The sequence below is a fragment of the Quercus robur genome, chromosome 5 (assembly GCF_932294415.1).
Source record: "Quercus robur chromosome 5, dhQueRobu3.1, whole genome shotgun sequence".
In the NCBI taxonomy this organism is placed as follows: domain Eukaryota; kingdom Viridiplantae; phylum Streptophyta; class Magnoliopsida; order Fagales; family Fagaceae; genus Quercus; species Quercus robur.
The window spans coordinates 58122740-58138289 of NC_065538.1; the positions used below are offsets into that span (position 1 = coordinate 58122740).

A 15550-nucleotide genomic window follows, 5' to 3' on the forward strand; every position below is an offset into this window, starting at 1 on the left:
AATTGCTTCTCTGCTAAAATTTGAGTATCTATAATTGCAATAAACAATTCAAGCATTTCCCCCTCAAAATTCTTTGACTGGGATATAATTTTTTGGCTATCAACAGGCTTCACATATTAATAACAAGTCTTGAGATTGTTAAATAATGGGGAAAACAGTGTCAAATATTCATTTTTTATTTTGTGCTTTTGTCTTCAAAGCCGCAGCCTTGGAAGAAGACTCACTTTTAGTTAAAATGCATGTAACACAGTGATAGCTATATGTTGTAGTAATAGTTATTATTTATGATAATGAATTCAACAACTTTTTATCTTAAATTTGGCTTGAAAAGTCATATTCTAGTGTTATGCTTTACCTTTGGCCATATATGCTACCACATATTTTGCTTGGATCTATCTTTTTGTTAGTTCTAGCTTTCCTTTTGCCCTTAAAGTATCTTGAACAAAAGAGAAATACTATGTCCACAACATTTCCACAACAAATCCTATATAGCAGGTTGTTACGGGTTGTTATTAGTGGAGTTGAAAAGTAATTTCAACGGTAGGTTCAAATTAGAACCAATAACAACTAACCACCTATGAAATGTTGTGAAAATTTTGTGAACGTAACACCTCTCTGAACAAAACCACTCTTTCATGTTATAGTCATGGGTTCTCGAGATATCTCAGCTTTTTCTCCTGAGCTTGTCCCCTTTATTTTTATTGCCCATCACCTTAACATTGTTCATGTTCACCTGCTGTAAAGGGGGTATAGAAGAGGTGGTTCTGTTGTTGGGGTTGGTGGGGAAGGGGTTTCGGCTCCTTTAATTTGCCAGATTGATGGTCTAACATGGCAATATGCACAAGACTTGCTACCAAGTGCGATACCCAAATTGGATGAGTAGTTAAGACAAAAAAAAAAAAAAAAAAAAAAGGCCCAATCATAGTTACTGGAATCTGAAAAATATTGTTGGAAATGGAATGAACAAAACCATGATTTACACTTCATGTGGAAAAACAATGGTATGGTGTTTGGAAATATGAGTTTGTAAACCATTCTAGGAATCAAGACAGAGGAATAGCTTCAGTGCTCACAATTTTGCAAATTTTTTTCTGTGGAAAGTGGAACTTTTTGATAGATATTCTTTAGCCCATCTTGTTCGTCAGTAACCTCTTTCAACAGGGGAAGCATTGAAATTTCTTCCTTGACATCTCGCTTTTCAGCCTTGGACTCAGAATCATCAAGTTAGTGATGATAGAAATATGAAATAAAGCCCCAAATAGCCAACACCATGGAAATCACCTTTACCCCTTCCATTTTTTCATGGAAGAAGATTACGGCTAGAACTGGAATAACAGGCAAACCCAACACACTTATGACATTGGAGAACAGGAAAGACACTTCATGTATCAAGCCTACTGCGCCAATATTGAAAATCTTCCAAGCTTTAGCTGTCCAAATCTAAGTACTGACATAAATAAACTTCCCCATTTCAAACTCGTCCATCTCTCTCTTTAGACCTTTCCACTCTCCGCTAGCAAAGAGCCCTACCAGTGTAGCACAAGTTGCAACCAGTGACTGATAGATTACCAGTTCCAAAATCACTGTAAATGTTTCTCTTCTTAAAACCTTATGGAAGGAGATCTGTGTAAGGGAAAGCATCAATCCGTATCCAGCAGATGCACCAACAGTGCAAAAGAGTCCAATTTCATGATTCACATTAGAGTTTCCAGTGGGGTTCGTAGAATTGGTTTGAAATACCAGCAGGGTAGAGGAGATGGTGAGTGTTAGAGATATATATTAGACATATTAGCCCAATGTAATAGGCCCAAGCTCATTCCTACTTGTACTAGTAGTCTAGGGTTTAGTCGTCTATATATACTCATGTTAGGGTTTATTGTAACACAAGAGGTTATTGTACTACACTCTCATACAATAAAGATGTAGCCCTTAAGGGATTCCTCCATGGATGTAGGCTGTTAGGCTGAACCACGTAACCCTCGTGTTCTCAGTGTTCCTCTTCTATGTTTCCTCTTCCGCATCCACTCTAGCATACACAACATGGTATAACACATCAATATACAGACTATTCAGTCTTTCTCACACTTTATATTCTTAACATGGTATCAGAGCCAAACTTCATTCTTGGCATCAAACAAACATCTCTACACAGCAAAGAAGATTCACACGTGCATACCACCATCTGAAGTCACACATATTTCTCTGCTGGATCTAGACTCCACGGCATCTCGCAGCCACCATGGCTCTGTGCTGTGTCAAAATCCAATAAACTCAAGCAAACCCGTGACATCAATCTTAGATCTGTGCAAATCCAAGATTCGCCTGATGAAACCAACCACACAGACGTTCCCCAAGGCCTCCCGTGAGAAAAAACCTAGAAATCCGGTCTCCACTGAACACTGCACGCGCCACCACGCGCTAGTGCAGTTTCTAGCGACTTCTCCACGCGCCGTCGCCGATTTCACAGGGTCAGATCCTCCTATGGTTACACGCGCCGCCATGATGGCCTCGTAGCTCGCCGATCTGCCAAACCACCGAAGTCCGAGCATCAATCTCCATCGCACGCGCTCCCACGCGCCTTCGGAATTTCCAGACACTCGCCGGTGGAATAGAACACGCGCCGAAGAGCTGCTGCTAATGACGTGTGACGTCACCGGATGACGTCACCTATCCACGTCAGCATGCCACGCACGCCCTAGTCCACGTCATCAGCGACACGTCATCAGCCACGTCAGCAGTGTCGTCTCGTCAGCACCATGTCACCTAGCTGACCGTTGACCCGGACCACCCGGATCGGACCCGTGAGCACTTTGACTGTTGACTTTGACTTTTTGTGTTGACCTTTGACCAAAAGTCAAAATTTCCAAAATGGCCTATCTTGCTCAGTTTTTCGCGTAGATTTCGATTTTGGCCTCCGTTTCTTCATTTGAACTTCCAAAATTGGACAATTGGCACATTCTTCATTGTGGTTTCTTCAAAGGCATTCTACAAGGCATCTCCAAGTGATCTTCTTATGCTTATCCAACCTCAAGTCTTCATCGAGCTTCCACCTTGAGTTTGAGGGAGGGTGTTAGAGATATATATTAGACATATTAGCCCAATGTAATAGGCCCAAGCTCATTCCTGCTTGTACTAGTAGTCTAGGGTTTAGTCGCCTATATACTACACTCTCATATAACAAAGATGTAGCCCTTAAGGGATTCCTCCGTGGATGTAGGCCGTTAGGCTGAACCACGTAACTCTCGTGTTCTCAGTGTTCCTCTTCTATGTTTCCTCTTTCGCATCCACTCTAGCATACACAACATGGTATAACACATCAATATACAGACTATTCAGTCTTTCTCACACTTTATATTCTTAACAGTGAGAAGAACTAGAGAATTGATTATAAAAGAAGTAAACTTCTGTGAATTTACAAGGAAGGAGAAGAAAGCATTGAAGGTCAACTGTGATGCGCAAATAAGTGCAAAAGTAGATACTGGAAGGTGCAAGAGCCCAACTGAATACATCATACCGTTTGCTGCCTGAAGAGACATATATCAAAGCAAGGATTAAGGTGGAGGGCTCACTCCTGTTTATACTGTTTGTAGTAGGCTTTTCGGATGGAGAGATGTCGTAGTAAGGAATGATGATTCGGACCCTGCAACTTGCACTAGTGTTGCTATCCATTTGCTCTTTCCACCTTTGTTGTAGTAGAGTCTTCCCAGTAGTATAGCTGCTGACTGGCCAGAGAGGACAGAGTGTAAAGATGGTCATTCGGAACCACTGCATGAAGGTTCTGGGTTGAGAGATTGATGATTGGTTGGTGGTGTTGATATGACCAGCTGAGTTCGCTTCTTCAGCTTCTTGAACTGGTAAGAACATGTGAAGGGATTACTAGAGGAGAAGCATTGCTATTTTCTGAATTCCTTTTGAATTTTGATGTGTACTTCTTTCTAATGAATTAGTTTTTCAACAAGCACCATTGTTTAGCAGCATCAATAAACACACTCAATTCATGTTATTAATAGGGTCCTTTTTATTCTGCAAAATTGAGGGTCTTGCACTTAAGTGGATTGTGCTTTCTTGTTAACTCTTTATGTCTGGTGCTTTTCTGGCTCCCTGATCTTTATCAAAATATACAAAACCAGTGATGTATAAATATACAAAATATAAACTATTTTATTACATTTCATGTTGCTCTGTTCCCATTTTGTTTCTCTCTTTAGTTATTAGTTAGGGATGTGTACCGACTTGACCCAATGCCTTGGGTGGGTTTTTTTCGTGTGTTGATAGATTGGGTAGATTGGGTTTTGTTCTAAAACTTTTTCGATACTTGGTTTGGGTCAAGTTCGGTTTGGCAAAATATTTGACCCAAGTAACTTGAACTAACTCACTAACTCACGCAATTAATAGTTTAAAACATATATGTATTTTATGTTTATTGTTTTCATTTTATATGGATTTTGGGACTTATTTTATATTTGTTAGTTGAATTTATTTTGGTATTTTGAGACTCTGTTTTGATGAAATTGGAATATTATTCCAAATTGTGTAAATTGAAATCATTCATTTAATAATAGTCTTTGAAATATTTAGTGTAGATCTTGTGTGATAATATTTATTAGTATTTCGAAAATTTCTATATAATCTTTTTGCTGGGTAACTTATATTATTATTATTATTATTTATATTCACTCCATTGGCATGCATGCACGTGGTGTTTATTCTTATAAACATCAAAGGCAATTAACTTCATAATTTCATTTAATCCCTGTAGATTAATAGTGTAAAATCAATTTTTTGTTCAAAGGCAATCCATAACGAGTCAAGTGTTCATTCAGCTATCCTGTTAGCTCCTTTTAGAATCTCCTAGTGATCTCTTTATAAAGTTTCAATGAAAGGCAAGAAGATTTTGCATAAGTGAGCAAATTAATTGTATTCTTTGTAACAAATTCCAAGGCTATTTGGTGGATTCTTTGCCACCAATAACTAAGAAGGAAGCCTAGATTGCACAAGTGTGGCTATTTTTACAGTCTACTTCTCCTCCGATGCCAAATCTAGCCTTTGATGTTTAAGGAGAATATTTTCATTGTTATTTTCTATAATTTCATAAAGAAACAATTACCTTGGATCTTGATTTTAAAGTTTTTCCAAAAAAAAAAAATGTAATTAAACATACACAATATTTTTATACAGTAGTAAATTTATTGCTAAGTTTTTGTTTCTCAGGGCTTCCAAATGCTAGTTAATTTACTATACCTTTCTTCTAGATGACATGTCTCTCAGTAGTGTTTCCCTCATGTTTCAAGACATCTAAAACTAGATGGTTCTTTTTTTTAGAGAAATGTTATTCGTTTAATATCATGATTGTGCTTGCAGGGGAGCATTAGTGAAAATGTACTTTTAAGGGGATCTGGACTCTTACTTGGGACAGACCAAATGGAAGTTTTACACTTTCTTAGGCCCCAATTTAGTTGGACAATTTCTCAAATATCATTATGAAGATGGGAATGGTACTTATCTTTGGCAAGCTAGTTGGCATCTTGGTCCTCTGTTGCTTAAATATGTACCTCGGATCAGCAATGATAGTCAGTACTGTGAATGGAAAGGTCTCATCAACTCACAATGGAGGAAACTAAAGTTGGCAGCCAGCAGGGTTTGCGGCTTTGGTTCATATTCAGGGCAAGTGTTTTGAGGCAAACCTTGATCAAAATGTAGCAGAAAATGTCAATTTAGAACTACAAAATCAGGAGAATTTGAATGTGGGGGACATCATGGAATGCTATTAGATTTATTCCACCCAAAGTTTTAGCTGTTCTAGCTTACCAACTATACTAATTAATAGACTTTGTTCCATTTCTTCAATACAAAAGACATAATGTGTTTAAGTTCTTGCCCCACTGTTGGCCCTTTTTGAGATTCATTGCCATTGCCATTGCAAATTCACGAACAGCATGGCACATCCTCTACCCTCTTCCAACGAGTTTCCAAAAGATGAAAGACATGGTGATCTTGAGAGCATATGGCATTGGCATGACTCTGAATATGACCTTTGGCAATTATCACTCTTAATCCCATCGTAGCAGTCCATCTCAACCCCATAACCAATGCCGCGGCAAGAGCTTCAGTCTCAGAGTTTGTTGCTCTTTCCTTGGTACTTGAAGTCTTCTCCAATGCAAATTTTCCATGGTTGGTGTGGGAGCATTTTTTTGCTTTAAGGAAACTCATATACTCCTAGGAAATTTTTGCTTGTCCCACATTTAAAAGATTGCCTTCCTCTTTCTACCTTATAAGGGATGACCAATGGAGATAGAGTTTGGCTTTTATTGTGGGAGCATTTTTTGCTTCAAGGAAACTCATGTACTCCTAGGCAATTTTTGCAACCAAACTAGTGGGACTCTATCTCCATTGGTCATCCCTTATAAGGCAGAAAGAAGAAGGCAATCTTTCCAATGTGGGACAAGCAAAAATTGCCTAGGAGTACCTGAGTTTTCTTGAAGCAAAAAATCTCCCACAATAAAAGGATCCTTTTATTGTAGGTACTCAAGAATTTTTGCCTTCGGCTTTGGCTTGATTGCCTTGCCTTGAATTCTTTTTGTCCCACATTGGAAAAATAGGTTTCCTCCTTCTACCTTATAAGGGATGAACCAATGAGAAAGAGTACCACTAGTTTGGTTAATTGGTCATCCCTTATAAGGTAGAAAGAGGGAGGCAATCTTTCCAATGTGGGACAAGCAAAAATTGCCTAGAGTACATGAGTTTCCTTGAAGTAAAAAATGCTCCCACGGTTGGTAATGAGTTAGTACAAGCTCAGTACCCAAATAACTCGGTGCTTAGAAGAGGATAAATCTTCTACAGGTACAGCCAATGTATTTATTTACTCTTTATAACAGTATATAAATCAATTTAAACCAAAACAACTAATATAAAAGATCAAAGATACCTATACTACTCCATGTATAATAAACTGATTGACACTATCAAAATTCTTGTAGCTCAACGCTATCAAATGTTCATTTTGGGAAATTGAAGTTCATATCAACAATTCATGGTGTGGTAGACATATTGGGACAAGTAGCACAATCCTAGGACTTTGCCATGGCACCACCACTACTTTGCCAAATTATGGAAAAGATCCTCTACATTAATGAAACTAGTTTACCATACCTTGCCATGACACCACCTCCGTTACTGCTATTTAAAAAGAAAAATTGATACATTCCAATAAGCAATCTTAGTGTTCTTAAAATAAAAATGGTGTGGAAAATTAGGTACTATAAGAAACAATTTTCTAAATTAAAAAGTTTTGCACAGCGTAAAACGAAATCTCCAAAACTCTCTTTTAAGATTTTAAAGGTACAAAGTCTTTGGATTTTATATTTGTAATTTTCAAAACAAAAAGATATATAAATTGAATTATCATTATTTGAACAATCATAAGTTCAGAATTATCAATTTTTATTTTGATTTTGATCACAATGTTGGCAGTGTAGGCATAGCAACCCCATTATGTTTAGGAGACATTTGATCTAATTTGGGTTTTCAAATAAGAGATTTGGACCACATAAACTAGCATCTATAATAGAGTATCATTCCAAAATGAACAGCTGCTTACCTCGTCAAAAACCAAGAGAGAACCAAAATCATCACAAGCTCTACGCAAGGAATATAAAAATTCCTTTGTTGCACTATATATATATGCCACCTTCACCCTGGATAGGTTCTACAAATACAGCAGCAGTATTTCCACACTGAATCAGTTCCGTTGCAGGTTGTATATTACCATACTCCAAGAATGTGACTCCAGGCATGACGGGCTCAAAGGGTGACCGGTAATGCTCTTTGCTTGTCAAAGCAACGGACCCCATAGTTCTCCCATGGAAGCTCTTTGTAAAAGAAATGAACTGTGTTGCTAGCTATTTCTCATTAGGATGTGAAAATCTTTGAAACTTTCTTGCAAATTTGATAGCAGCTTCGTTAGCTTCTGTCCCAGAGTTTGAGAAAAAGACACGATCAGCGAAAGAACAAGCCACAAGGCGTTTAGCAAGCTCCACCTACAGCAACAAGACATTGCTTTATGGTGAGCAAATTTTGTTATAAGTACGTAAGCAGCTAATGCAAATACAATCACAATGGGCCAATTTTTGTGATTGGCAGATGTTCTATTTGCAATGAACGACATTAGGATATCTTTCTGCTCATATTCATGTTTCATTTCCCCTTCTTCTTCTTTTTTTTTCTTTTTTTTTTTTATAATAATTCATTTGGGGTCTTTCTGGCTTCATTGGTCAGTAGGCAAATCTTAAAAACTTCACAATATGATTCTGACCTGTTAATAAGTACCACTTGTGATTGAAAAGTGAGACTTTTCACTGGTAATAGTTACAATTTGGCCCAGTTTTTTGGTGTGGTAGACATATTGGGACAAGTAGCACAATCCTACGACTTTGCCATGACACCACCTCCGCTTTGCCTAATTATTGAAAAGATCCTCTACATTGATGAAACTAGTTTACCACACCTTGCCATGACACCACCTCCGTTATTGCTATTTAAAAAGAAAAATTGAGACATTCCAATAGGCGATCTTAGTGTTCTTAAAAAAAAAAAAAAAAAAAAAAAGTGTGGAAACTTAGGTACTATAAGAAATAATTTTCTAAATTGAAAAGTTCTGCACAGCATAAAAGAGACTCCAAAGATTCTGGAGAAAAAAAATGAAATCTCCAAAACTCTCTTTTAAAACTTTACAGGTTCAAAGTCTTTGACTTTTATATTTGTAATTTTCAAAACAAAAAGGTATATAAATTGAATTATCATTATTTGAACAATCCTGAATTCAAAATTATCAATTTGTAATTTGCTTTTGATTACAATGGTGGCAGTGTAGGCGTAGCAACCCCATTATGTGTAGGAGACATTTGATCTAATTTTGGTTTTCAAATAAGAGACTCTAAGTTTTGGTTATTTTTCTTAGAATCTTATGAGTCTTTAAACTAAATATTATTAAAATTTGAGTTTATGGGTGTTATGTCCACTATATCAAATAATTTAGGTGATTGAGAAGAGAGGGAGCATTCAGTACCCTAAGCATTGTCTCTCTTTGTTCAAATATATTTGGGTAGATTACAACTTACCTATTTATGTATGGTTTGGTCAAAATTTAAATTGCTTACCTATAGTTTAAAAGTTGGCACTCTACCCACCTGAGGTTTATTTCATTAGGCTCCTGTAACCCGCCCCTATACTTTCACTGTTAAAAACACAGAAAACATAACAAAAGCATTAAAATCAAGATCTAAAAGCATATTTCTAAAAACATACTCAAGTTAGTAGTGCAAAACCGCATCACTTTTACTTAAGTATAGACAGTGACGTTTTGTTCTACTGAAGGATCCTTTTAAGTGGACACTGAGCGACATCGTTTTAAGCTGTTTGTCTTCTTATTTAGAACTCCTCGTTAGCTTCCAGTCTTTAGTGTTAATGTACAAGAGATCTTAAGCGCTCCACAGATATTTTTTGTTATTAGATATTTCTCTATCTTGTTAATGCCCATTAATCACGTGTGTATTCAATGTAACTAAATCCCAATCTTTATGGGATTATTGTTAGTTACGCCACAACCCAAGTCCTTCTCACTTCTAACAATAGAGGGTTTGAAATTACTCTGGTCATGGAAAACCTCTTATTATTAGCTCCAGTAAGTGCCCTCACCACTTAAAGCTACTGTTACATTTGTTATTTGCATGTATGTACATCTTGACATCTTGTGAGAACTTTTAGGAGTATTTACAAGGCATTAAATTCTTTAAGATCATATGGGTCATTTCATTTGCTTGTAAAATTTGTTGTGTTGGTTTTGATTTGAGCACGTATTAGAGAGAGAACTGATCAGCAATATCCTTTTTTAATGTCCTGACAATGGAAGATACCTCAATAGGGAAAAAAATTGCTACTTTAAAACCATCGGTAAGCAATTTAATTGTAATGTGGTTCAGCATCATAGATCAAATATTTGGGCTTGTGATATCTACAAATGTTGTTTTTTTCATACCATAGTTCTATATCAACATGACAAATCTGTGGGTATTTTTTTTTAGTTGGTAGTTATAATCAGCATTTTATAGTCAAATTGCTTCTCTGCCAAAAGTTGAGTATTTATAATTTCAATAAACAATTCAAACATTTCCCCCTCGGAATTATTTGACTAGGGTATAATTTTTTGGCTACCAACAGGCTTCACATATTAATAACAAGTCTTAAGATTGTTAAATAATGGGGAAAACAGTGTCAAATATTCTTTTTTTTTTTTTTTTTTGTGCTTTTGTCTTAAAAGTCCCAACCTTGGAAGAACACTCACTTTTACTTAAAATGCATGTAACACGGTGATAGCTATATGTTATAGTAGTTATTATTTTTGATGAAGAATTCAACAAATTTTTATCCTAAATTTGGCTTGAAAAGTCATATTCTAGTGTTATGCTTTACCTTTGGCCATATATGCCACCACATATTTTGTATTGGTTCTATCTCATTCGTCAGTTCTGGCAATTCTCTTTCTACGGAATGATAGAGAAGCATTAAATCCTACTAGAATTATGGGAATGATAGAGTATTAATCCTACTAGAAAATTGTTTCCCATCGTCTCTTTGATTTTGGGGGAAGCCTTCCTATTATAGCAGCCAAGATTTAAACAAAGTAATGATATCCAAAGGCCCAAGCCATAATCAAGATCAAACTTTGGAAGTGAATTAAAAATATGGGACCAAGACTTTGACTTAGTTTATAACCAAGATTTGTGCCATCCCTAGGTTCCTATACTCCATGTAAAATAGAAAATGAGATCACCTTAACTAGCATATGAATTTCTCTCTAGCTTTTCTAATGCTAATATGGAAATACTTTATAACCAAAAAAAAAAAAAAAAACCAAAAAAAAAGGAAAAAAAAAAAAAAGAACGAAAAAGAACAAATACGTAAAACATATCTATGGGGACATTGGTTTAAAACTTTAAATAATAAGTCAACATCAAAATTATCCACTATCTGATCAACTCTCACTTTGATATAAAAAATAATCTTAACAATGTAGCCTCATTGCAGCTTTGTTTATCTCTTTTTGCACAATTCAGCTTTAGAGTGCGTTTGGATGCGCTTCCCTAACGCATGTTTGCGTTCCAAATTTTTTTTCCCCGCCATAACTTTTGACTTTTCTTCTGTGAACAGTACTCTCATGCGCTGTTCATGAGTCTCACAAACTACACTTTTCAGCAACTTTTTCATTAAAAATAGGTCCCACGGTACTATTCACACATTTAAAAATTATTTTGCTACAGTATTTTTCAGTTTTCAGCTGTATCCAAACGGAACGGGCAGAAACAAGATTTATGAAGTACTGTTGTGGTAAGTAAGCTTTAAAAAGTTACCAAAATAAATATAAAAAAAAAAAAAAAAAAACACTCATTTTTCAAAGATTTGGCCATTTCTCAAAAAGGAAAACAATTTCAACTAAAACAGACTTGCACACTAATGCAAACTTGATAAACCCAGTGTCTTTTAAAGCATGTAAAAATCATTCTCTTATGATTACAAGGACATGGCTCTTTGTATGAGTCTTGTGTGCAAGTGTATGTTTAGGTGTTGGATTCATCAAACCTCCAAATCTTAGGACAAGAGGCCAAAACTACTTTTATGATAATTCTTTATTCAAGAACATAGGCTAAGCATATATGCACCCCTCAATTATAAACTAGATGTGAGTCATGTGACAAAGAAACAAATTACTTAAGTAATAGTTTTAAGGTAATAATATCTTCTCTCCCTCTCAACACCTATGATATGCAGTCCAAAAATAGGCATGCGAGACATTTTAGAGCATCTTATGGCATAGTAATATCAAATGTGTTAACATGGATACTTCCCAAATTTTGGAGAAAAAATGAAAAAGAAACAACAAGTAGATGAAGCAATTCAACAGCACATTTAAGGACAGTTTGAGGAGAGAACCAAACAGAAGTGAACCACTGAAGCTACTATTTACTATTGAAATAGTCATTTTGGGCTATTTAGGAATCAACATGAAAAGCCTAAATTCTTATCCATCAAAGCAAAACACCCCTAAATAGACTTTCTTCTCTCTCTAGGAGAGCTCTTTCCCTCCGTAAGGCCTTTTGCTGGCGTTTTCAAAAGCTTTGCCTATCCTTACACCAATCACTTTGTCCCCTTTTAGTTTCTTCCTCTGAAGCCGTCTTTTCATCTTAATGTCAACTACATTTTTTATTCCTTTTGTACTCCCAAACCCCCTTGCATGTCTGAGTTAATCAGCCCCTGTTTTGTGCCCACTGTTTTTTCCTTTCAATATTTTTCCTTTCCCCACATTTTTCTCATTTTGCTTCTGGCTGATTTCATCCTTTTCCAACTAGATCTTGTTCACTTTGTACCTTCTAGCTGATTTCATCCTTTTCCAACTAGATCTCATTTAGTGGAGAACTTTTTGCAGATGAAGTGGAGTCAATTGGTCAATCTAGTGAGGAGAGTGAGGTCCCTTTTGCTCGCCATGGTCCTATTATAGAATCTGACTCTGAAGAAATCTCTATTCAACGAGACTTTTGGGGTTTTTGTGCTATTGGGTTTATTTTGGATTATAGGAATTCTAAATCAGTCACGTTCAACATATCATCAATGCTGCATTGAGGCTTAGAGGACCAGCGCAAATAGTGGGTAGAGATTCCTATTTTACATTTTACATTTTAACTACATGGAGGACTTAGATCATATCTGCAATAACAGTCCTTGGGTCGTAGATGGTGCTATGTTTGTTCTGGAAAAGTGGAGACCCAATTTGGTTCTAGAAAGGCTTCAGCTAAACTTTATAGCTGTGTGGGTTCAATTGCATGGGCTTCCTATAGAGTATCAGTACCCAAAACTTGTAGAAAAGATGGGGATGTTGATGGGTATAGTGGAACGTGTGGATTGGGAAGACCGTATACCACGCAATATCAGGTTTATGCTTGTTAGGGTGCGAGTTAATCCTTGGACGCCTGTGATTACAGGATTTACGCTGAAGCTAGATGATGGTTCCAAAACCTAGATTCAATGAAAGTATGAGAGGGTTCATAAGCTCTGTAATAGGTGTCGTCTGATAGGGCATACCCGTAGTCAATGTACTCAAAGCATGGAAGACGTGGAGATGATGTTATTCCGTCAGAGGTATAGGATTCAGAATTTACACCAGGTACAATATAATTTTGATGCACTTGAACCTCATTTCAGCAACAATTTTAGAGCTTTTTATAACCAGAGAAGGAAATGGACTTCTCGAACTTATTTCAGTAACATGCAACAACATCCCCACTCACCAGACAACTCTCACTACCCTCCCAACAATTCATACAACCATCACAATCCATCTGGCCAAGTCCCAATTCACAATCAAGTTCATCCCATACACATGCAACCAGTGTTCGTAGATACTCAGACCTAGTTACTCCCCCCTTCATTAACTCTATGCCATCCATCCATTTACAAAGAAATCATCACCCATTTTCCTCTCATACTGAAAACAACCAAGACTTTGTCCAGGCCATGCTGAATTTTGCCATAAATTCCTTAAACTTAGGCTCCCACACTACTCCCAACACTCCTTTCAACTCTCCTGCCTCATCCCTACCTCATTCCATACCGGAGTTGCATAACAGAGGACATCCTAATGTGCATCCCAACAATAACCCAAGCCCAAACCCAAATGAGAGGTCTGCCCCTGTTTTCACCCAAAGGCCTACGTGGTTCCCTCCAAGATCTTCTAACTTAAAATGGGCATGGGTGGAAGGTGCGGGCCCGTTCATCACGAATGGTATATTGAGAGAACCACCCCTTCCACATTCAGACTCAAAGAGTGAATTTATCACTACGATTATGTTTAATCTTGATGCGTTGAATGAGGTTAGACCTGAGGTGATGTTAAACTCAACTTGGGATAGAGGGCAAATTCCAGAATCCCTTGACTCCTTCATTGAAACGTTGGTGCAACAGGTTGACAGAGGAAGATTTAGGTTTGAGCTTGGAGATTCAAGCAGCGAACCGTGTTTGAATACTTTGGAAGCCCAACTTCACGTAGTGGCCCAAAGTGCTATTGATGTCGCAGAAGCCTAAAGAAAGCACAAACGATGCTATCTTGATGGAACAGAAACTAAACTGTTAGTTCCTGGTAGTAAACCTCGAATCCACGAGGGATTCCTTGAATCCACAAGGTGATAGGTCTTGAATCCACCAGAGAACACAATAGACACAAGTCTGAATTTTTATTGATAATAAACTATGAAAAACGTTTACAGGCTTAGAGGCTTTTTTAAGGGCTCCATAAAACTTGACAGACAAGAAAATATATTCTAACATAACTCCTAATTGATACCTAACCATAACAGGAACCAAATTTGACCTAAAAAGCATTAAATGCACCTAAAAACAAGGAAATAAATCACCTAAACCTAAAATAACGTTTTTCTAAATAAAAATACCAAAAATAATAAATTACAATAATTAAATAGTAAATTGTGTCCTACATCAGACCCCTCCACTTGAAACAAACTCGTCCTCGAGTTCATTTTTAACATCTGAAATCTCCCATGCCAAGAGAACAAATACTTTGAATACTTCATCTTCTTTGTCTTCTTGCCAAACTTGAAAGTCATTAATTGGGCAACTTGAACTTCTTCTCCCTTTATCTTCATGTAATTGACAATATTCACCAAATAAGAGTCAATAAACAAATCAAATCTTTCCACCCCAATAAAATCAATAAACTTTGTTTCGGTGTCTTCCAATAAAATAATAGGAGTTTGAATGTTGCAATCATCTAACTTGATTTCATCGAGATCGTTGACAACTTTCTCTATAATTTCTTCTTTAATGGTCTCTACTATCTCAACCTCAAGTTCTTTCTCTATAATGGGGTCTTCATTAATCTCCTCCACAATCCTGATTTCAGGTTCTTCTTCTATAACAAGACCTTCATTAATTTCCTTAGAAATCTCTATATTTTCTTTTTTGACTTCTCCATATTCTTCAAGAACAATATTTGCTTCAACATGTAATTCTTCCTTTAGCAGTGGAATATTTGGCTCTTCAAAATAATTTAAGTATGAACTTCTTGGCCAATAATAATCTTGTATTGTATACGACAAGATTTCTTCACAATCCAAAGGATAAAATTTGATAGCAAGCATCTTTTTCATCCTTCATCCTTGGCTATGATCGAATTTTGTCCTTACCTTTTCGGATTCTATCAGATTGTACTCGTTCCCACCAACATAAGGCATACTTACTAAGTTTATACAAAGCAAGTCCAACTTTTCTCTCATAACAAATATTCTCATAGTCAAATAAATCCTCTAGATCAAGTAACCAATCAAGAAAATCTTCTTTTAAAAAATAACCATTAAAACTTGCAATTCTCTTATAAGGTCTATATGAAATTTGCTTACCAATAGGTTGCCCGTGAGTTATGTCTCCGCTGCAGTTATCCCTATTGTTTCCATTCTTCAATGGTGCCATCCTAGCATAGATATTTATG

General features: G+C 36.5%; 1 pseudogene; it reads right to left on the bottom strand.

Annotated features, from left to right (window-relative positions):
* Positions 1-933: 933 nt before the first annotated feature.
* Positions 934-7850, bottom strand: LOC126728435 (probable purine permease 10; annotated as a pseudogene).
* Positions 7851-15550: the final 7700 nt, after the last annotated feature.